The following is a 23574-nucleotide window of genomic DNA, read 5'->3' as shown; positions in this document are numbered from 1 at the left end:
GGACGACCTCCCACAAGATGGACAGACGACCTGGTCCGAGTGGCAGGGAGCCGCTGGATGCAGGCCGCCGGTGACCGGTCGTACTGGAAATCCTTGAGGGAGGCCTTTGTCCAGCAGTGGACGTCCCACGGCTGAAGCGACGATACCGATAATGATTCACAATGCTGAAAAACTGATAGCCTCACACTTTTTACTTATAAATAGAGAACGGTGAATTTTATGCAGGGGGGTTACCATTATAGTATAATTTAAACTAAGTGCTGATTTACACAGGGTCAGTAGACAAGTCAGTCGCGGCGCCGAAATTCGGCGCCGCGACTGACTTTAACTGTTTACTTAGACTTCAAGCCTCTGTACTGACTTCACATCTGTTTACACAGGGTTTTTTTTCGGGTCAGCACTGATTTGCCTCGAATTTGTAGTCAGTTACTGACCCTGTGTAAATCAGCACTAATGTCAAAGTCGCTTACCGCTGTCTGTCCCTATGTATGCTAACATCTTTAAACCTACGCAACGGATTTTGGATGCAGTTTTTCCAATAGCGAGTTGTTCCCGTGGAAGGTTTTAGTATGTATGATTTTTTTAAGCTTTACACAGTCGGTTCAGGAATATGCAATACAGTTGTTCCTGAGATCAGCGATTTCTAGCAAACAGTCAAAAAGCTGTTCAGCTCTACATATGGATGTAATGATGTGATGATGTAGTATATAAGTATGGACTTATATACTTATAATATACTTATATATAATATTATAAATGCGAAAGTAACTCTGTCTATCTGTCTGTTACTCAATCACGCCTTAACTACTGAGCCAATTAGCATGAAATTTGGTATAGAGATATTTTGATACCGGAGAAAGGACATAGGCTACTTTTTACCCCGGGAAATAGGATAGGTTTTATCCCGGAAATCCCACGGGAACTGGAACTATGCGGGTTTTTCTTTGACTGCGCGGGCGAAGCTGCGGGTGGAAAGGTAGTATTATATAATAAACATAAACATTCAAATTGTAAAGCAGCAAACTCTACATTCGTGTTTTATTCCACTAGAACATGACTCTACATTGCAGAGCCTGTAGAGTCAACATAACTTTAAGTGAATATAATTTATGGGCTTTATTACAGCAATCAATAATTAATATTGAAGATGTTGAAAGACATGATGATCGAGGTATTTTATCTACTACTAGCAGTCCGCCCCGGCTTCGCCCGTGGTACATATTTACGTTTTCTCTACATAAGAACCGTCCTCGTACTTCAAGGAATATAATAAAAAAAGAATTAACGAAATCGGTTCAGCCGTTCTCAAGTTATGCGCTTACCAACTCATTTTGGGATTCATTTTTATATTATAAGATAAGATATAAAAATAAGTCGGGTTTTCCTTCCTGACGCTATAACTCCAGAATGCACGAACCTATTTCCACGGTTTTGCATTCGTTGGAAAGGTCTCGGGCTTCGTGAGGTTTATAGCAAAGAAAAGGTGACTCTGATGGTGGCGAAACGGAGTTCGACCGGTTTGCTAGTCATTTATAAAAAAAAAATTCGAATAAGTAAGTGTTGTTAAAATGCTTCTATTAGAAGAATGCAGAGTAAAGCTGTTAAATATATAAGTAATTTAAAATCATACGAAACGTTCGTAATAACATGATATTATAACATTATGAAGTAAAAATTTTAATATTTCGTTCGTTTGTTTATTCAACCAACTATACCTACTTACATAGTATAAAACAAGGTCGCTTTTTCTGTCCCTATGTCCCTTTGTATACTTAAATCTTTAAAACTACGCAACAGATTTTGATGCGGTTTTTTTTAATAGATAAAGTGATTCAAGAGGAAGGTTTTAGTATACAATTTATTTGGATTTAGACAAAGCGGGCGAAGCCGCGGGCGGTAAGCTAGATCAGTTATATTCAAATTAGTTTTTAACGTAGCGAGTTACAGACGTTTCTGCTTATTTTTATTGCTTTAAAATAAAGTACTAAAGCACTATATTTTTATTCATTTCTTGCAAATTTTCACTTATAATTGCTTACATAAAGCTCTGTTTAGTTTTCACTTACACCTTAGTTTGTGACTAGATGGCGCTGTATGAAAATCTAAAGAAAAGTCTGTGGTTAATTTCAGAAAGAAATTAAATACTAACAAACTTACTTATCATCTAGCTTAATTTGTCACGTTACTGTTTAATTAATATAGTTTTATTTAAATGTGAAATTAAATAACGATTCAAAAATAGGCAATTATAAAATATGTAATAATTAATGTAGGTATGTAGGTACTTACATGCTTGTATGGGAAAACTTCTAAAATATGATTAAATACCTATGTATGTATATGTACCTACAAAAGTGTGAAACTTACAGTCACAAAATAAATAATCAAACACACAAATAATAACAGCCTCAATATTTTTTTTTTAATTGAGAACTGAATATCTTCAAAACAACTAGGTACTTCTAAATTAATGAGAATTAATAAATAGTAAACCTGAAATGGCTAGGTATAAACAAATTAATTTTTAATTTATCGACTTTCCTCAATATGTTTTTCATTTACAGATTGGAGCTTTAACAGAGCTTTTACTTCTTGAAAAATATGGCACGTGGGCTGATGATGATGATTTGATTATAATATAAATCATCATCATCATCATCATAAATTTTATATCATCAATGTCTCTATATTTTCTATAACTGTTGGTTAATCTTTCTCTTTTTCTTCTTATTCTCTTATGTTTCACGTTTACATTTACTGTAGTAGTCGGATATATCAATAAATGTGTATGAATAATATTTTATCAATATGCAAATAATGTGTTGTTAGTGTGACTGTTTCGGTTCTATTATTAGAATTGCGATTTGCAGTTTTAACAAAAAATAAATGCACACTTGCATAATTTAGTTTAACGACAAACAATATCTATCAAATGGAGTACACAATAATAAATTACGTAGATACGTTTAAAAAGAATATTACTGAAAAGTAAGACGCAATCGTAATAAAGAAATACAATGAAGGAAAGTTCCGAGAAAGAAAATTCGATAGAGTCACGTGATTAGAAAAAATGCTTCTAAAGGTTTCTTCATTATTTCAACTGCTTACATTTAACCTGTTATTAATTTAACAAAATTTCTTAGGATAAATCGATTTACAAACCTCGTGTCTGCGTCTCGAAATTTCTGTAATTTCTCACAATCACAATTTTAAGTTAAACCTCGTCTGTTGCCACGCATATAACATTAAAGTGTATATAAAACCTTCTTTTTGAGGTTATAAAGCTTAAAGTCGATTACACGGGCGCGTGTGTGTGTGCTGTGTATGTGTGCGCGCCCTGCGCGTTGCATCGGCCCTAGGTCAGTACTCTACAGTGCATCCGACTGACTGCATTCTCGCCCGGTTTACTTGCAAAACATGAAAAATCAAACAATAAATATATTACCATTATCCCATGTGCTTTAAAATACACGAAAATTCGCGGTTTTCGCATTATAAAGTGAAGGAAACACGGATAAACGAATTTCTCCGGCGCCATATTGATGCAATGTAAGTTCGCTTTCCAATTTTTGAATCCGGGACGTGAACGAACGCCATCTTGGAAATCGCTTTTTTTATTTCGTCAATCGAACATCTGCTCCAAGGAACTGTTTTTTAATTGCGCTAACGTTAATGTGCCAGTATTTTTTCGATGAAACCTTTTTGCTATTTTATGTGTTAAAAAAAATAATTTAATGTAATAACCAAATGTATTTATAGAGAAATGTACCAAGGAAAAGTATTTTAAATGCATTACGTCATGTTAAGATACAGTAAGTACTTAAGATACCTACGCCATTTTGAAAATCGGCGTCCACGTCTCACTAAAGAGGTTTAATATAATTTAATTTTATAAGTCTACTTGTATTCTTTTTATAAATCAATACTGGCTGCAAATAAAGTCTTTATTTTAAATTTTGTGACGTAATTTAAATCAAATAATATAATTTACTGAACTATTTTTAGTACATAATAATTAATAATAAGAAACAATGATAAATACAGTTGTTAGGTACTTTCTTAAAAATCTTAACTATATATAAAATAGCATGTATATTATTTATGACATAGTTTATGTAGAGTCTAGACAATCTATTAGTCATTAATTTTCTTGTTATATTTACCTTTAACACGTCAAATGAGGTCATGCTTGTGACAATGAAATTACAATATATGAAAATGCAAGGCCAGCAATACTTAATTGTTTATTAAAATCACTTTTAAATTAACTCTTTAAGCCTACGTGTAAACTTTTAAAAGGCTTAATTTGTATTAATTCTTTGACTTATACTAATTTCTTGATGTAAAAATAGATCATTCGCCCAAAAGCAGGGCAAAAAGTGAATTATCTGTCGAGCAGAGTAATTTCCGAGATAGGTAACAAACAGACACACAAACTACCGTTTATTACGTATTAATATAAAAGTTATATAATATTACAAAATATATTACACTCTATTTTTATTTTATTTCTGCTCTATCATCATAATCGTCGTCTATAGAGTTAGAAGCTTTCTTTTTTTCTCTTCTTATTAAAGCTTTATAAAATACTAGTGGTCCGCCCCGGCTTCGTGGTACATATTTCGCAATAAAAGGTAGCCTATGTCCTTTCTCGGGTATCAAAATATCTCCATACCAAATTTCATGCAAATTGGTTCAGTAGTTTAGGCGTGATTGAGTAGGTAACAGACAGAGTTACTTTCGCATTTATAATATTAGTATGGATAAGTCACTCAAAGTAAAAATCGATCAATTCCAAATGGAAAAGTTAAATTATTTGTTAAAATGCTAATGTAGAGCCAAGTAGAGATCTATAATTTAAAATTTAAATCACTCCCACTGCGACTCAAATTAAACCCTAGCTATTAATTCATTATACCTAATAGGCTTATATAAAAAGAAAATGAAAAGAAAATATCATCACTAAGTACATAGTATAAAACAAAGTCGCTTTCTCTGTCCCTATGTCCCTTTGTATGCTTAAATCTTTAAAACTATGCAACGGATTTTGATGCGGTTTTTTTTAATAGATAGAGTGATTCAAGACGAAGGTTTTAATATATAATTTATTAGGTTTTAGACAAAGCGGGCGAAGCCGCGGGCGGTAAGCTAGTAGTCAATATATAATTCAAGAGAAATGTAGCTTTGTAGAAGTAAAATACTTTTTTAAAAACGGATCAGTCTGGATGTACATTTTCAGACATACCGAATAGGGTTTTTTAATAAACAACTATTGACTATTCATATCAAAATTTGGAATTATAATTTCGTAAACTTTTCTTCAATAAAAGCTTTTTAGTTGAGAAAATGTTTATTATTATGAATTAAAACCAAAAAGGACTCAGAATTGTGCATAAAATGCATCTCAAACTAATATACATTTATATACATTTATATGACGAAAATTTAAAATACTTTTAATAAAAAATTAAGTTTCTGTATATCCAAGGAGAGCTAAAAATCTAAATTATAATTATACACTCGATTAGCTTTGCGACAGACAGGTATTATTTTTCGTTTATAATATGTATGAATATTTATAAAATTCGTTAAAATAAAATATAAACAATTTTTAAAGGTTTCTTTCTACCTCTTTCATGTAAGTTAGGTATTTTACGGCAGTAATAGTTTAAATGCTTAGTAAGATTATAATCGTTTTAGGACCGATTTTTCAATCCTTGGTTAAAATTTATCCGTCCAATAAAGTATTATACGAACATTTTAAAAATGTATTCTAATTGTCCGTATTTGACAGTTTACGGGTGACATTTCAAAATGTTCGTGTAATACTTTATTGGACGGATAAATTTTAACCAAGGTTTGAAAAATCGGCTCTTAATTAATAAAAACAACACTAGGATTTACTACAAGCATTTATCTGTATAAAATATGCCAACACTCGTATCAGCAGTCATTTGACACTCGTAAACATTGTATTGTCACCGCTGAATTTGCATGTAAAGCAAATAGACTAATTATAATCGAGATTACTTATGATAGTAATTTTAAAAGCTGATAATAAAATGTTCATTGTATTTAGACTTATATCTAATAGAGTCTGTACTATGAACAGGAAATATTTGATTTTCTTATATATGTTTAAACGGATAGACTAAGAATACTTAAGTGTTCCTGTAGGTATGCTGGTAAGAGCCTATCACAATAAAGATTTTTCAAAATCGAAAATGTTGTTTCCTAGTTTATGCATTACAATCATGAAAAAAATTTCAGGACAATTTTCACACACGGCACGATCTGATCCCATACTAAGCTTTCGCTTGTGTTATGGAAACCAGATGGCTGATAAACATACAATTTTATATAATTATTTCAATAATCTATCCCTTCTTAATATTACTATGAACATGTCCACCAAAACATATCTACTTTATTTTTCAGTAGCAACGATTACAATTTAAACTTATATTTCAATGCATAGATAGGTACCTTATAGGTACACATTTTTTTATAACGTGAATAAACTCAAAAGTAACAAAAAAATTCATATAATTTTCATCACAACTACTAGAAGTGAGTTTTAAGATTTGGTATAATTCTACCTATGTACCTATTATTAAACCTACACTTCTAAAACATGTTCAGTCAAATAAATAAATGTTTGAGTTTCAAGTATCAAGCATGAGACTTTTATTTTCACTTTTGTAAAACAATAAGGTTATGTACAAATTAATTATATTTGTAACTAAAAAAAAAAGCTCTCTATGATCATCTAAACTTTTACATTTTATGAATAGCCATTTTTCTTTGCGGAATTTTCTTTATTTCCCTACATTGTAAAGGGTTCTTATTGAATGCAGAGTTTTCTAAGTAGGTTAAACTTAAGAGAACTTACAATTCAATGCGATATTCTTGAGTTATGGTAGAGACGTTGCATAAAAATAACATTTTCTACTGTTTTAATAATGGTGAAACAATATTTGACGTTTCCTACAGTCTCAATAATGTTTCATATATTTATAGTATTTTACAAAACTATGCAGTTTCCTCCTAGGAGATAATATAAAATCTATAATAAAAAATGAATCCCAAAATGTGTTGGTAAGCGCATAACTTGAGAACGGCTTAACCGATTTCGTTAATTCTTTTTTTATAATATTCCTTGAAGTTCGAGGATGGTTCTTATGTAGAGAAAACGTGAATATGTACCACGGGCGAAGCCGGGGTGGACCGCTAGTTCTAAATATTATAACGGATTTTGATGCGGTTTTTTTTAATAGATAGAGTGATTCAAGAGGAAGGTTTTAGTATATAATTTATTAGGTTTAAGTCAAAGCGGGCGAATCCGCGGGCGGTAAGCTATAGTGTGTAATAAATAATCGACGTACTGTTTTGTACAATAAAGTATTATAAATAAATAAATATCTGTATTCGCAGCGAGGATTGCCCTCTCATATCAATGTCCTCCCGGTGATTGCCCTCCAGGATATTGACTTCGATAACGTTTTATTTATTATTGCAACACTGTAAATTAGTTGGTTCGATTAAAAGACATAGAAAGAAAGAAAGAAAGAATGTATGGAACACAGTTACTTAGGCAAGAAGGAAGTGATATCCTACTAATATTATAAATGCGAAAGTTTGTGAGGATGTGTGTGTGTGTGTGTTTGTTACTCTTTCACGCAAATACTACTGAACCGATTACAATGAAATTTAGCACACATATAGAGGGTAACTTGGATTAACACATAGGATAGGTTTCATCCCGGAAATCCCACGGGAACGGGAACTATGCGGGTTTTTCTAACGCGGGCGAAGCCGCGGGCGGAAAGCTAGTTTAATATAATATGATTTCAGCATTAATAACTTACCATAATTTACTTACCAAAATGTGCTCAACGTGCTTAGAGAAATATAATTAAAAAATAATTAAATGACCAGTTTAAAATGTGACAGTTTGGCTTGTTTTTCAAGCCAATAACCAGCTTATACAGGGTTACTTGTAAAACACCAGCAACCTCGCAGGACAAGATAGCTATCATCATAAGTAACAACATTTGTTCTACGACTTTTGATAATTTGTTAAATTTTATTTTCATACAAAAATTAATATTAATTAAATTTTCCATTCGAATATTATAAACTCTACGTGCATCCCAAAAATTACGTAAACAAGAAGCAAACGAGAGGGGGAAGGTAGGGGAGGACCGGCGCTAGCGCCTTTGAACTTGACCTATCTGCGACAGTCAGCGCATAATGTTAGGAGAGAACAAAAAAAAAGCTTAAAAAATCATTTAAAAATAATTTATTGCGTCATGCCAATAGTCGTAGAACAATTAATGTTGTTACTTATGATGTTAGCTATCTTGTCCTGCGAGGTTGCTGGTGTTTTACAAGTACCAACCCTGTATATGTAACTTGTAAGCTTGCTATCGAAAGTCTACACGAAGTCTCTACAGTCTACACGAAGCCAGAAGTACTAGCTTGCTAGCTTATTGACACTAGCTTGCTATCCTAGCTTGAAAATTAAATTGTAATATTGACATGATTTTAAAAGAGCAACTATGGAGTTTCTTGCCGGTTCTTCTCTTTAGATACCTACTATACTGCATTCCGAATCGGTGGTAAATGTTAAAAATATGTAATGACGATTCGAAAGTGCTTCTAAAAGAAGTCTAATTGAATAAATAAATGTTTGAGTTCGAGTTTGAAAAACTAGCTTCGTGTATCCCGGCCATTAGACACAAGTTCTCTAGGTATACCTAGATATCGATAGCTAGTTTAGGAAGGTACCTAGGTACTTATTAGATTTTTCGATTGATGTGAAAAGGTAGGTAGGTACGTACTGACAGTACCTACCTATTAACGTTTTTTTTTATTGCTCTATTTCCTTATAAAAGCATCTCACACCTTCATCAGCAAAGAAATATTTTCCTTTAAAAATCTTGTGTAGGTGTAGTCTCAGACAATTATATAAAAATGTAACATTTCTTCTATATTTAGCTCTGGCCCACGACTTTGCTCGCCTACACACAAAAAGTTACTTTATCAACCGCTTAATTTTGCAAAGAATACATAAATCGATTGCTTCTTTGCAACCAACGTTTGCAACATAAATTAAAGACAAAATATTTATAAACCACCATATTTCAAACAGGTCATATTTACAATTAAAATATTCAAAAACTAGTGATCATTTTCATTTATAGATAATTAGATATGATATAGAAAAAAACATGCAGAGTTAAAACAATACATTTTATGTATTTTCATAATTTCCATATAAAAAAACCAATTATTATTTATCGAACAATAGAAAACACTACCTAAAACCAAGTACTTACCTACATCTAAAACTATTCATAACTACATACATAAAACTATACACACACAAACAAAACATAACACACTTATATACACTCGCCCAAACATTAAAAATTATACCTATTCACCCATATACAAACCAAAAGGTCCATTTACAAAACACAAATTCATAGCCAATAAAACCTTGGGCATAGACCATAAAAATGTACAAAAACCTCACGCATCTATCTATTCGGAAACAAAAAATAGTAACACCGGCCGAAAACGACCAACGGGTCAACTGCATTAAAAAAAAACGTTTTAAAATATAGACCAATAGAAATGTTCTATTAGTTTGACATAGAATGCAAGATGCGTTGTTTGAATTGGCCAATCAGGTGCGCGCGCGCTTCCCGCCCTTTGTGTGTGTGATGCGTGGCCCTTTGCGCGTTTGGATGCCGACGCGAGCGGACGTGTGAACGTTTTATGGGAAAATTTGTTGTATTGATTTAAACGGTTGCTATTGATTGTTTTAATTTGGGTTAGATGTGTATGATATTGAAAAGAGATAAGGAACCAAGTTGGTTATGGATAAGTTGGTTTGTTAAATATTATCATAGATAAATTTGTCGTAAAATCATGAAGTGAGAAATATGAAATGATAGCTGTACTTAAATTCGTATTACCTAAACATAAATAAGGAATTAAACCAAGTAAATTAAAATTATTTATTGCATACCAATAAATTTTTACATACATATTAGCAACCTTATGCAGGTACTGCAGTACAATATAGGTATAAATGTTACAATAATCATATTAAAAAAAAGACGGGTTGCACTCCGGGAGTGCCGGCAGAAGTGAAAACTTGATTATTAACGTTCAGCATGTTTGATATTTTGGAATGGTATCCGTCTTACGCATGGAATAGGTATATGGGCTAAAAAAAAAATAAAAAATAATCCGTCTTACGCTTTTTCGATCAGGCCACGTGTCCTGACGCGAGTTTAAGATTTTATACCCAACGCCGCTAAAGAAGTTTTCACTTCAAAAATTGAATTTTATACTTACATGATTAATTATAGAAATCTATTGGTATTACTACCAATGTGACTAAAGTAAAGCTATTTCATAGATGCATAAACTACGAACACAATGTTTTCGAACTAGGTACTTCGTGATATGTAAGACAGAGATAATAGGTGCATAATGCGTCTCTAATTCTCTATATCTTCAAGTGTTTTCTCACAAGTGTTATCTGTTTTGAAGAATTGAGTTCGTCAATTAAGTTATAGAAATTAAATTCCATCTTGATATCGATATAGTATCCACCATTGCCCAATTTGATATAGAAAGAATAGCACATCGAAGGACCAAATTTTTTGCCGACTTGTGACATCTACCAAGATGCACTTGGCCAGCGTGGTGGATTATGTCCTAATTACTCTTAGAAGCCTTTGTCCCTACAGTGGGGTTAATAATTATGGCTTGGAGTTGGTATGTATCTAGGCATACGTGTCAGAAGTGAAACTTCTTTAGACGCGTTGAGAGTAATATTCATGTTCGCGTCATGGCAATGCCGTCACATCATGTAAGGCGACGATTTTTGTATCTTTGAAAGTTTGAATCTTGCCAAAGTTTTACTTCTGACGTATGCTCGATACACACGCTCTTTTTTAATTTTTAAACTAGCTTGTGCCACAGATTAAAAATAGCATTACAAAGAATGATTCAAACATGACCTCGACAAGTTACTTATCATGTGACGTCATACAACGTCATGGCTATGTGCATAATATACCTACATTATAATGGAATTAATAATAATTAGCTACACTCCTAAGAATATCGGAGTGAGGTGACATAAAAAATGGTCAAGTTCGAGTCGGATTAGACGATTTGAAGAATGATTTTTTTTTTTAATTTTTGGTTAGTTCGATTCCCGGTCGAAGCAAGTGAATTTACGATTTATTTAAAATCTTTGATTGTAGTTCTATTTCTTTTTAAAAATAAAGGAATGTTTCCTTTCAGAAAAATTTGCTATCTCCAATATTTTAAGTACTTTTCCTCCAGGAACGAAAATTTCCACTCTGTACCTATAGGTATAAGACCTTTTTTAATAATCAAATAACGGTTATTAAAAAGGTATTATACATATTATGTAAAGCTTTTTAAAGCATATTAATTGTCATCATCATCATCATCATCATCAGCCCATATACGTTCCCACTGCTGGGACACGGGCCTCCTATGAGGGTACAGGCCATAATCCACCACGCTGGCCAAGTGCGTGTTGGCGGATGACACATGTCGTCGAACTTTTTTTTTTTTTTTTTTTAATTCTTCGACATGTCGGTTTCCTCACGATGTTTTCCTTCACCGTTCGAGCAGTGGTGATGTTACAACATGCGCAGATAAATTGAAAAATCAATTTATTTCCTGCGCGCTCGCCTGGTCTCGAACCACGGACTTATCGATTCGAAGTCCGAGGTCTCACCACTGAGCCACCACTGCTCATATTAATTGTACAAAAGACTAAATATTTTTTCAAATGTCTACAAACCTATTTAAAATTTTGTCCTTTTTATTTATTAACATTTATTAGACAAACAGTACTATCCTGAACAAAACACAGTACCTATAGGTAGTCTATCTCGAGATTGTTCTAGAAATCGCCCAAATCTGAACCGTGAAGTTGCTAGTAATCGATCCTAGAGACTAGTCTAGACTGTGACGTCACACGCCTGCGTAGACTGCCTTAGCGCTGTCAATACAATGGTCTTGGAGGTATTGTCCGGGTTCGATTTGAGGTGATTTTCTAGGTGTAGACCGATTCTGAGAATTAGATTTATGTTGATTTTGCAGGATTTTTATTTGTACTTCTTACCTATTTGAGTATTTTGATGCTGTGACTGACCGGTTGGCTTGTTTGGTAGTTGCCCTGCCTTCCAAATCAGAGGTCGTGGGTTCGATTCCCACCTGGGGAAAATATTTGTGTGATGAACATAGGTGTTTGCTCTGTGTCTGGGTGTTAATTATCTATATAAGTATTTATTTAAAATTATATATGTAGGTATGTTTATCAGCCATCTGGTTTCCATAAGACAAGCGAAAGCTTAGTATGGGATCGGTTCGTGGCTCGTGCCGTGTGTGAAATTGTCCTGAAATATTTATTTATTTAGTTTTCTGTTTTTCAGTTTTTAGTTTAGATAAAAAATAGGACGATGTTGCTACTTTGACGATTTCGATTCATTTAATATTGTGTTTACAATTTTTTTTTCTTATTAGAATCGTTTTGTAAATAACGAATATTTTGTCACTTCTGTGTTAATATTTCCTTTCTTTCTTTGAGAATAATTGTGATGTATTTTTTCATTCTGGTTGTTTTAACACTGCTATCCTTCTTTCTTACTTTTAATCCATACTATCCATACTCCATACTAATATTATAAATGCGAAAGTAACTCTGTCTGTCTGTCTGTCTGTTACTCAATCACGCCTTAACTACTGAACCAATTTGCATGAAATTTTGTATGGAGATATTTTGATACCCGAGAAAGGATATAGGATAGGTTTTATCCCGGAAATCCCACGGGAACGGGAACTATGCGAGTTTTCTTTGACAGTGCGGGCGATGCCGCGGGTGGAAAGCTAGTAAAAATATATTATGTAAAAAGTAAATATCTCCAATTAGGTATTTTGTGGTCAATAAAACTTACAAACTTAGGTACCTACATTAATAATTCTATTAGCACGTTTTTATTAGTAAATCTAGCCTTTTTAGTAATTGCCAAATGTATTTCGTCAATTACAGAATGGCTCGATAAGAAGCAAGTTTAGTATAATATTTCGTCAGATTTTCGTAACAGCCATTCGCGTTGTACAAATTACTATCCCTCATTTTTCTTGCTTCTAGATTTTCACTACAAAATATGAAATATAGCCTCCTTTCCAAAGCTACATTTGTTATGGTTGCATCAATATCACAGCTATTTGGTTATTTACAATTACTTCCAATAACAATTTAATACAAAAAAAGACGGGTTGCACTCCGGGAGTGCCGGCAGAAGTGAAAACTTGATTTTTAACGTTCAGCATGTTTGATATTTTGGAATGGTATCCGTCTTACGCATGGAATAAGGGCTAAAAAAAAAAACATCCGTCTTACGCTTTTTCGATCAGGCCACGTGTCCTGACGCGAGTTTAAGATTTTATACCCTACGCCGCTAAAGAAGTTTTCACTTCAAAATTTCTAATCCCCGTCTCCAATTTCAATTAATTTCCCCGAATTTCATTTGCCATTTCCCTGAATTGTATCGAAACATGTCGTATGCAACAAAACGTTTCATGTACCGTCACCCCATATGAAAGAAAACCATAAAAAGCATAAAAAATAAAAAAAAAGTATTTCACCCTAACACAAAAAGTATCAAATGCTAGGTCATTAGGAAAGGGACAGATGCATGTGTTAGAGTGGGATGCACAATGGTCTATTTTTTGCTTGAGGCGGGATTTGATTCGATACAATACAGTATAGACATGGTTTGTCTGTTTGCATATATGTATACAGGGAAAGATTAGGTTGATTCTGTTTTGGAGACGTGCTGCACTTTGATTGAAATTTTTGTATGTCTATTTTCATTTTTATTGATTTATTTTTGTAAATTTAAACGGTTCAAATCTATTTTTAGCAAATAGCACAGGGCTACACTGAATGACTTAAATTTATTACCAGTGTGACGTCACATTTCAGGTGACAATTCAATTATAAATCTATGTTAAGAAACAACCTGTTAACTTAACCGTTGTAATCAGCATCTTGTTCCTTATCACTAGGTAGTGTTAGAGTGTTAGAATGTGATTTACCCACATCAATTTACTAGGAATAACTAAATGCTTAGGTACTTTAAAATACTAAATTTCTTCCAAGAATTTCTATTTGTAGACTTTTCCTACGACCATAGTGCAATGTAGAGAGAAAATGTTAGGAATTTAATTATATACGTTACGTTAACATTTTTTAATTTATTTTCTTTTCTTTTGACTTGTTCGTATGGCGAGGCGTCTTCATATTTAATTTAACTTTTTTTTAATCTATCGTTGTGCTTCATTACATTCAGATTTTATCGCCATATGTGATATCCATCTTCCTGTAAACTATCTTTGATTAACTTAATTAATTATTATGAATAGAAATAGATGCACTTTGATTCACAAAGCCAATAATTAATGCAATATTAACTTGTTACAGATTGCTACAATATGGTGTTCGATGATATGGTGAGTACATGAATGTTTGCTTCAAGTAACATAGGTAGGTATATTAAGATTAAGGCTGGTTGCAGAGCTTGACCGACCATCAGTGCGTACGTCAGTCGCGCTTGTCATATGTATGGAAATTCATAAAACTGTTCATAGCTAGACCGACCATACGCACGCGTATTGTCATGCGCATTAGTGTCATAGTCATATAATTGTTGATGCGTATCGTCAGGACTGACGGTGCGCACTGACGGTCGGTCAAACTCTGCAACCAGCCTTAGAAGGGAAGATTTTGACATTGCTAATACAGATTTATAATTATACCACTTATTTAGATACTGTTTTATAGATTTAGTAAGTACTCCATCATCATTTTACATAAACTTACCCGTCTCTGCTCGGTTTTATGACTAGTAGCTCAAGTTATATTAAAGTTGGTTTTGTCTGAATTGTACTTACATAATAATAGTTTATATAGATGAGCATGATGTTGTATATGCCAATATTTACTTAAACGAACAGACAATACATGTACAGAAAGAAAAAGTTATTTTAAAACCCATTAATTGATTTTATTTCAAGGTAAGTTAACGATTAGCTCCTTCTGTGTGATGACATAAAATTTACTCAAGTAAGAACTAACTCAATCTTGGGTTAAACATATTACGATAACACTATTAACAACCATTTCAAAAATGCTTTCTAATTACTCGTGATGTTGTATTTTGGTAATGACGTTTGTAATTTTATAATTTAAGTAAGGATTAAAAAATTGGTCCTAAATTGTGATTACACGAATCGATCGTATAAATAAAGTAAACTGACGTATCATATATGCATTTCTAAACACACAGGCACTTCAATTTCCACCTACTAATATACAAAAATCTCCATACTTTATAAAACCACACATTAACGGGACAAAAGTCAAAACCGCTATAAAAAAAAAAACACAACAAAAAATCATCAATATACGTAAAACATTATTACATAAAGCTTCAACCCTAACTATACCCTTACATAACTTATAGGTATATTGTGGTTTGTGGTGCACACCCGTGACTCAGTGGTTACCGGAATGGTGCCAGGAAGTCCCACGGTTCACATCCGACGTGTGCAGAAACCGCTTGTGCTACGGATATTTGCTAATAAACTATACTTGTATCCAAGGTTATATTTAATTTGTTGGTATTGCACTTTCTTTATGTGAAAGGCCAATTTCGCAATTATTGTGTCTTAATTAGGTTTTATTACGCAAAGTATGTCTGTATGGATATTATTGTGACTATAATATCATCCATTTATAGCAAGTTAACTTTTGAGTATGTGGTAAACGTGTAATAATAGAAAAAAGTGTTTTTAAAATGGTCTAAAGATGATTGTGAAAAAGTCCTATTTTTAATAAGTTTGAAGGACGAAGGCTATGATGTCGTTGGACAAAGGTGTGTGTGACATAAGTACCTAAATCTTGTACACTTGATTTCTTTATTAACATATTAGGTACAGATATAAATATTTGACCTTGATTAATTTACTTTTGATTAGAGCACTTACTGATTGAATCCGCATGCCTGAAATTGATTTCTTATGAAGACTTAGTCATATTTTTATTTCATACTGTTTCACAAGAATCAATTTTACGTCAATATTTTTCACACTAATAATGAGATAGATACATTTTAGGGTACATTATTCATTATTCTAAAAGTATGGTTGCTTAATACCTTAATGGTTAACCAATATAGATTTAATATATCTCCTTGCTGATCCTGCAAAAGCTGTTTGAGTAGCCAGTAGGACTCCCTTATCACAGGGTATAAAAATAGTTTACGGTCTATTCTTAAGCCTACCGAATATACATAACAAGAAATTTGGTGAGAAATGTGGTTCTATCAAGAAATAACAATACAAAGACTTATTTTACAACGCAGTACAAATTTATAATATCGAATGGAAGACAAGATTTCATGTGACCTAGATATAAAACTAGACAAGCATTGTATTTAACATTTTTATGTATCGTATATTTTGTCTAAGTCGGTATACAAAGAGATTAAGGTAGATAAACATACAAAAAATATGCTCTAGGATTATTAAAATATGCTAGAGATATATTGACCTACATACTTTTTATCTTCATTCAAACGAGGCCTATTAAAAGTTTGGTATAACTTTTTCAGTTAATGTCGAAGACAGTACAACGCAACGTTTGGACTAACAGTGAATAAAGACATTTCGTGTTTTCAAAAATATTGTACCTAATGTTTTGAAAGTTCTTTTACAAAATTCTACTATGTATATATAGTCTGTAGTTGAAATAGAGACTACATCTCTATTTTATTCCCTCAAAAAAATTCCTTGAAAATTCTGATGCGTTAATAGTTTCAAACGTTTTTAGACCATATTATAAAATGACATGATACAAATACCAACTCATCTTCTTGTTATGAAAGAATTAGAAAGATTTTCATATTTTTTTTCACATTGGGACACATCACACAGGCTTGTGAGGTTTGTCCACAATCCACCACGCTGGCCAAGTGCGGGCAGATGTCACATGGCGTCGAACTGTTTGGTTAACACATACCGGTTACAATAATGTTTTTTTTTTTACATCTGTGGAAGGTGAAAGGGGTGAAGAAATCTACTATCCATACTAATAATATAAATGCGAAAGTAACTCAGTCTGTCTGTTACTCAATCACGCCTAAACTATTGAACCAATTTGCATGAAATTTGGTATGGAGATATTTTGATACCCGAGAAAGGACATAGGCTACATTTTATTGCGAAATATGTACCACGGGCGAAGCCGGGGCGGACCACTATTATAAAGCTATTGTTATTATATTTGGCTATAAATAAGTAATGTCCTAAATATATTTTTGGACGAATAATAACAATACAAATATTCAATACTTAATGTTATAGGTAGATATAGATAATATGTAAGAAACAAAACCAAACATGCTCTCTTATGCAAAAAATGCTTTATTAAAAGTTGTCAATTTTTTATTCATTAAAAAGTGTAAAATTTGGATTATTGGATTCATTCGTGATTTATTAAATAAATGAAACTTAAAATTTGATTTTTTTATGATCTTACATTTCTCTCATTATATTTACTACCATTAAATTATTATTATTTAAGATAAGCCTAATTAAGTGCGTCTCATCACTCTCATCTCATATCTATTTGATTTTTTTTTTATTATTTGCAGATTCTTATTCATAATAAAAAGAAATGAATGCCATTATAAAGTCACACTAATTAAATAAAAACAACTTTTTAACGAACTTTACTTTTTATTAGGTACCTACCTACAATTAATTTCATCGCACTTGACATTTAAAGAACCTTCTTTTATGGGCATTTTCACAAAAATGTACCCCCTGCTTGAAAAATACATTTTTTAATAAAGTATTATATTTTAAACTTTTTTTGGTCTCTTTAAAACGGAAATTCAATATACTTCAAGAAAAAATATAATACAATGGGTTTAAAATGAGAAATCTGTAAAAATAATAGGACACAATGGAAAGACTCGCAATTTTATATCAGTTTTGTGACTATATTCAGTAGCTGGAAAAACAGTGCAAAATATAAGAATTTTTAGATATTGTTTATTTATTAACTTAAAATCGTTATTTTGTATATTTTAAACACTCACTATTCCCAACTTTTGGATCTAAGCTAATTAAAAAAAATAATATTACATTCAGTATTGTGACTCTGGTACTTTAACTGTCATTATTATCTTTACATTTAAAATGTTAGATACTTTTTTAGAGAAAAGGCAACAAATATAACACTTATGTATTATTCTCCATTAAAGGGACTGATTTGAAGGGCATTAAATGTAAAATCTACTGAAATATTTAAAAAATTCAGCTCCGTATTATAGGGACAGTCACACAACCGAATACCTAAAAAGGGAAAGGGTGCGTTTACATGGCGAAAAAAAAGTACGCAGGCACATAATAAATATACCTAATTATAAACTTAACTTAACTTCAACCTAAATTATCACAATCAGTTCGGACTAAGCCATCACATTATTATTATTTATCTAAAGGGTTAATTACTATCAAGATTCAAGAATAAGAAGTCTTTTTTATGTTTTATATTGGCACTAATCAAATTAATCAGTCGATAATCAGTCTTCGTGATTCGTTTATTATTAACCTTAAATAAATAATCTCAATCACCATATTGGATAAAAAATCTTGTTTCAGTGGACGCTGCAAACACGAAGGTTAATCTGTAAATAAAAAAAAAACAATGAAAAATATCGTAAAAAAAATTAAGATTTTTGTTTCATTATTACCTTTCGTAGTTAAACAAGGCACATTGTCTAGATTCTTAGTTCTGCTGGATTATTTTGTTTCTTTTTATGCATACTGCTTCTTTTTTTCCTCTAAAAAAAAATTTACTTCCTCATGCAAAATGATCAATCAGCTGTTGCGATCTGTATGGGGAAATTATTTTTATTTTTGAAATCTACTTTTGGAACTCAGTCAAAAATGTCTTAGAAAAATATTTTTATAGCTCAAGAAAATCGCCATGTAAACATTGCTTTATGTGTTCAGGCATGTTGTGACTTTTCGTTCAGCGTATATGTGACCGCTCAAATAGTCACACAGCGGAAGTCACATTTGATAATCCTCTCGTAATAAAAACGGTTTAAAATATAACCACAACACTTACCTATATTCATCAAAACTTTTGATCAACTTACATATAAAAACATTTAAAACAAAATTAACTAAATACTACAAGATAAATAGATAGAAATAAGCCAAAATATGGTCACATACCTGAATGAAGAATTTGGTCCCTGCGGCTTGCAAACACGCGTGCACTCCTTCTAAGCAGTTTTTGGACCCTGAAGGCTTCTAACCTGATAAGTTGCATAGCAGTAGCTATGGTGTTGACAGTAATGCAAAACTATTTGAACCACAGTAATTTCTTTTTTAGAAAATCGGTGACAAAACTGAACGTTCCGGGAAGGACAATTTTTTTGATTTTCTTTTTTATTTTTTTATATTTTATTTTTGTTATATAAGGTTATTATATTTTAACTATTATCACAGTAACTGATTATCCTGGACCAAATAAAACCTTAAAAGATGGTACCTTTCTAACAAAAAAGTTAAGAAATGATTTAATAAACGCGTAAGAGTAAGCAGGGGACAGCGTAAAATTACACATTTTTCAATGGTTATTTATAATTAACTTAACTTTATTTTAGATTATGTCATAGTTTTTGTTAAAAAAACAAAATATTGTATACGTTTCTTCACTTTGATAGCATATATAAATAATTCTGGCAACTACTTCATTATATAGAATTTAATGAATTCGAGGGACAGGTGAAAATCAGGGGGTATACATTTTTGTGAAAATGCCCTTATATAAGTTGGTTACAAATTAATTCAGGTTCTCTATTATATAATTTGTATTACAAAATAAAGATTTAATTTCTTGAAAAGACAATTAGAAAGGTCATTTACTTTTTAACACGATTCACCTGTATGTATGTATGTAACCGACTCCTTTAGACTCGATTTTGACCCACTTTAAACGGACAGATTTAATTCAAAATTTGTACACTTATCAAGGATCGGTGACTATACAATAGTTTCAGGAGTTTATCTTATTATATCAAGTTTTTTAACTAAGTTTATTAATTAACAGTTACTTTTACATACACACAGCCCCACACACGTTGACGTTTTCGAAAAAAGTAACATCGAAAAAAACGTGGCAAATAACAAAAAAAGCAAAGATTTAAATTAAGAACGTTCGATTTGTAAAACGTTGAGGTCGACAAGCGCGGGCGCCTCACCGTTACACGGACGAAGTTCACGGACACGTTGCCGTCTCGCTCGCACGTACCGCCTACCGCCTACTTGAATAACGTATCTCGATAATTAGTCTTGATACTTTATTTTTGGATAGCGTTATTCAGTAGAGGCATATATTATTCGGGTTTTTATTTAGTAATGTAATTTTAATATCAACTAATAAGTTAATAACTAACTATATTGATATAATACCTACCTGTTTGTGATAGATTGGGCGTTGTTTAAATGTATTAAATATAAGAGAGTGAACAATAAGTTCGTGATATCTTATAGGCTTTTTAAACCTTGGCCGTTGAATAAATAATTAAAAGTGATAAGGCCTTTATCATATTATTTGAATGTATGAGTATGACTTCTATTTATTTTTCATTTTCTTCTATGTTCAATAAAAGTGTTAAAATAAATAATTGATTCCTCAGTGATCTAATGAAAATGTTTATAGATGAGTTTTGATTTTTGATTAATTCACAATAATTTACTTCTTCATTATATTAAATATCCTCAATTAATTAAATAAATAAATACTACCATTATAAAAGTCAGCAAGAAATAACATCTGCAATTACTGAACCGGTTTCGAAAACTCTGAAAGCTAACATTTAATCTAAGTGACATATAAGTAATATTTTTAATAAGAGTTTATGCTCGGTCAACCCAACTGCAACACGAACGAGCTTTTAATTTATAAATTAACAATAATGTTTGTTAATAAAGCAAAATATTAATACTCATTGCATTCACAATGTCAGCACTTAAAATAATGGTACGCTTGCATTTGTCGGATGTCATTAATGAAGTCGCGCGGCCATCAACTTTACAGCTTCAGCCGTGGTCGTAAATATGTAAGCGTTTGCGATTTTATGGTCCTCTCGGTCAGTTAATGCAACAAACACAATCGCATGTGAAGTGAAGCTTGAAATTTTGAAATTCCTACAAAAATAAACATATATTTTGTTGTGTACAATGATAGCTCTTAAATTTATGGTGATTCGTTAGTTTACGGGTAGAGTTATGGATATAAATGTTGTATCGTATTTATTGCATTTGCGTTTGCAGTTGAAGAACTGTAAAACGAATTTTTTTATGACGATGACTATGAATTTAACGAACGTTCTACATAAATGACGACATTCAATACTTTGAGTACGGCATAAGTATCATCATTGAGTATTAATATTATGTGTAAATAAAAATAGTTATGATAGAAAATATGTATTAGCACTGAAAATTACGGATACGGCAATATTTATCTATACAAAGACTGGGACAAGGAATCATGATAAATATCAAATCAAATATTACAACTTATTAATACTTAAACAAAAAATTGTCATTGCCATAGTAATAAATAAAAAAATAGTATCAATTATAAAGTTTCGCTTAAAAAAGTATAAAAAAACAATTGCATAACAGGATCTTACAAAATCCGGCACATACTTACCATATGACGTCATCATCAAATCGATATTTATACACATACCGCTTACCAACACGGCTATAGCTCATATTCCATAATACAGTAATAAATATTTAACACTACATACATCGATACACCGCTTACAGTAGTATCCAGGGGGGTTAACTAACCATGACGTCTTATTTTAAGAATTAATACGTTGTATTAATTATTATGGGGCTATAAGACGACCTATTTATGGCTATCATTTGTCCACAGTGGAATTAATACTGCTTTAAGTCAGCCTGGTAACCCCTCAGAAGCTATAGTCTATCTCGCAATCGCAATGGAGCATGTCTAGACGATTAATTGACCGGTCTATAAATACATTTCTATAAATAGACAGTGTTGCTAGGCCAGCGGAGTGCATCGGTATGCAAATGTCTATGCAGGTATGCTGTGCGCTTCACGCGATGCAATTTTTTCTTTTTTTCCCATTCAATGCAGTTTCAAGGTCACCGCTTTCTCAACGACGGGAGGATCGAGTGAATGGCAGTATTGATCTATTTATTCGGATTCAAGATGCTTATTTAAGCACAGTTATGCATAATAAATTTATTTTACCTTATTGTGAACGGCTCTGAATTAATATGTACTCATTAAAAATGCATAGCTTATTTATATTATATTTTATGTATTTTCTTATAAAATATTCAATAAGCCTTATCATTTGAATGTAACATACCTAGTGAAAACCACTAAATAAAAAAATCATCCAAAATAAAGATAAAAAATCTACATTTAGAAATTAAAGATTTTAACGGATTTTAAACGCGATTTATTCGTTTTATTATAAAAATTCTACATGTAATTGTACTTACTTTATTTAAAAATTACATTTGCACTCGGACCGTTAAAAAATACTTAATATTGAATAGAATTTATAAAGATCAATATTTTGACGACCTTTATAGTTTAGTCACTAATCAGTAATACTAATAATGACATCTATCTCAATAAAATCGATAATAAACGAACCTACGATACTTATATCACCGCGAAAGCTTATAATCAAACAATATAATAAAAAAAAATCACAACCATCAAAACGGAACAAGTCGCAGTATATTGATCGAAATTCAAGTTCGGAACAAAAAGTGGACCGTCGCCCGTCCCGCTCGCACTCCGCCGTCTTACGTATGCGCGAGCAAGACAGCTATCGCCCACGTCAGTAGGCCGGTACATTGAACCCTAATTCGAGACGTACCTCTTAAAATAGCAGCCGTCTCGTTCCGGCGGCGTTTATTTTAAAGTAATGTTCTAAAGAGGTTAGGTCTGTCCTTGTCTTCGCGTTACTTTCTTTGGTGATTTGACATTTTTTTTTTCGAAACCACCGTGCTGTGCTCTGTGCTTTTTGGATTTGAACATGTGAGTCTGAGTTCTGTATAATCTGTATTGATTTTGACGGAATCAATAGAATCGTGCTTTTTAAAAAGAAATGCGTTGTCTTCGGTGTAATGACATTTGCGATTTCCCTCCAATTTTTACGAAAGAGGTTAGTTTTTATTTTTTTTTCTTTTTATTTTATTGGTTGTTAAAAGGATGTAATAATGTGAGAGATCAAAGTAATAGGTTATTGCTTCTGTGAGAGATTGAATTGACTTCAAAGAAGTTGTTTTAGGATTAGTATTTGCCAATTTTGTACTAAAATTCTTACTTGGTTACATATAAATGTGCATTTAAAAGAG

At 32.0% G+C, this 23574-nt stretch overlaps 1 long non-coding RNA gene across 1 annotated transcript in view; it reads left to right on the top strand.

The window, feature by feature from the left end:
• Positions 1 to 3378: 3378 nt before the first annotated feature.
• The window catches only part of LOC123704364, a 29924-nt gene continuing 9728 nt past the window's right edge, over positions 3379 to 23574 (top strand). The window contains exons 1-2 of the long non-coding RNA XR_006753117.1: positions 3379 to 3549; positions 14552 to 14580. This is a non-coding gene — a long non-coding RNA (uncharacterized LOC123704364). The remainder of the gene's footprint in view (positions 3550 to 14551; positions 14581 to 23574) is intronic.

This window comes from Colias croceus, chromosome 29 (assembly GCF_905220415.1).
Source record: "Colias croceus chromosome 29, ilColCroc2.1".
Taxonomy (NCBI): Eukaryota; Metazoa; Arthropoda; class Insecta; order Lepidoptera; family Pieridae; genus Colias; species Colias croceus.
The sequence above is the reverse complement of the archived record's forward strand: the minus strand, read 5'-3'. Positions and strand labels throughout refer to the sequence as shown.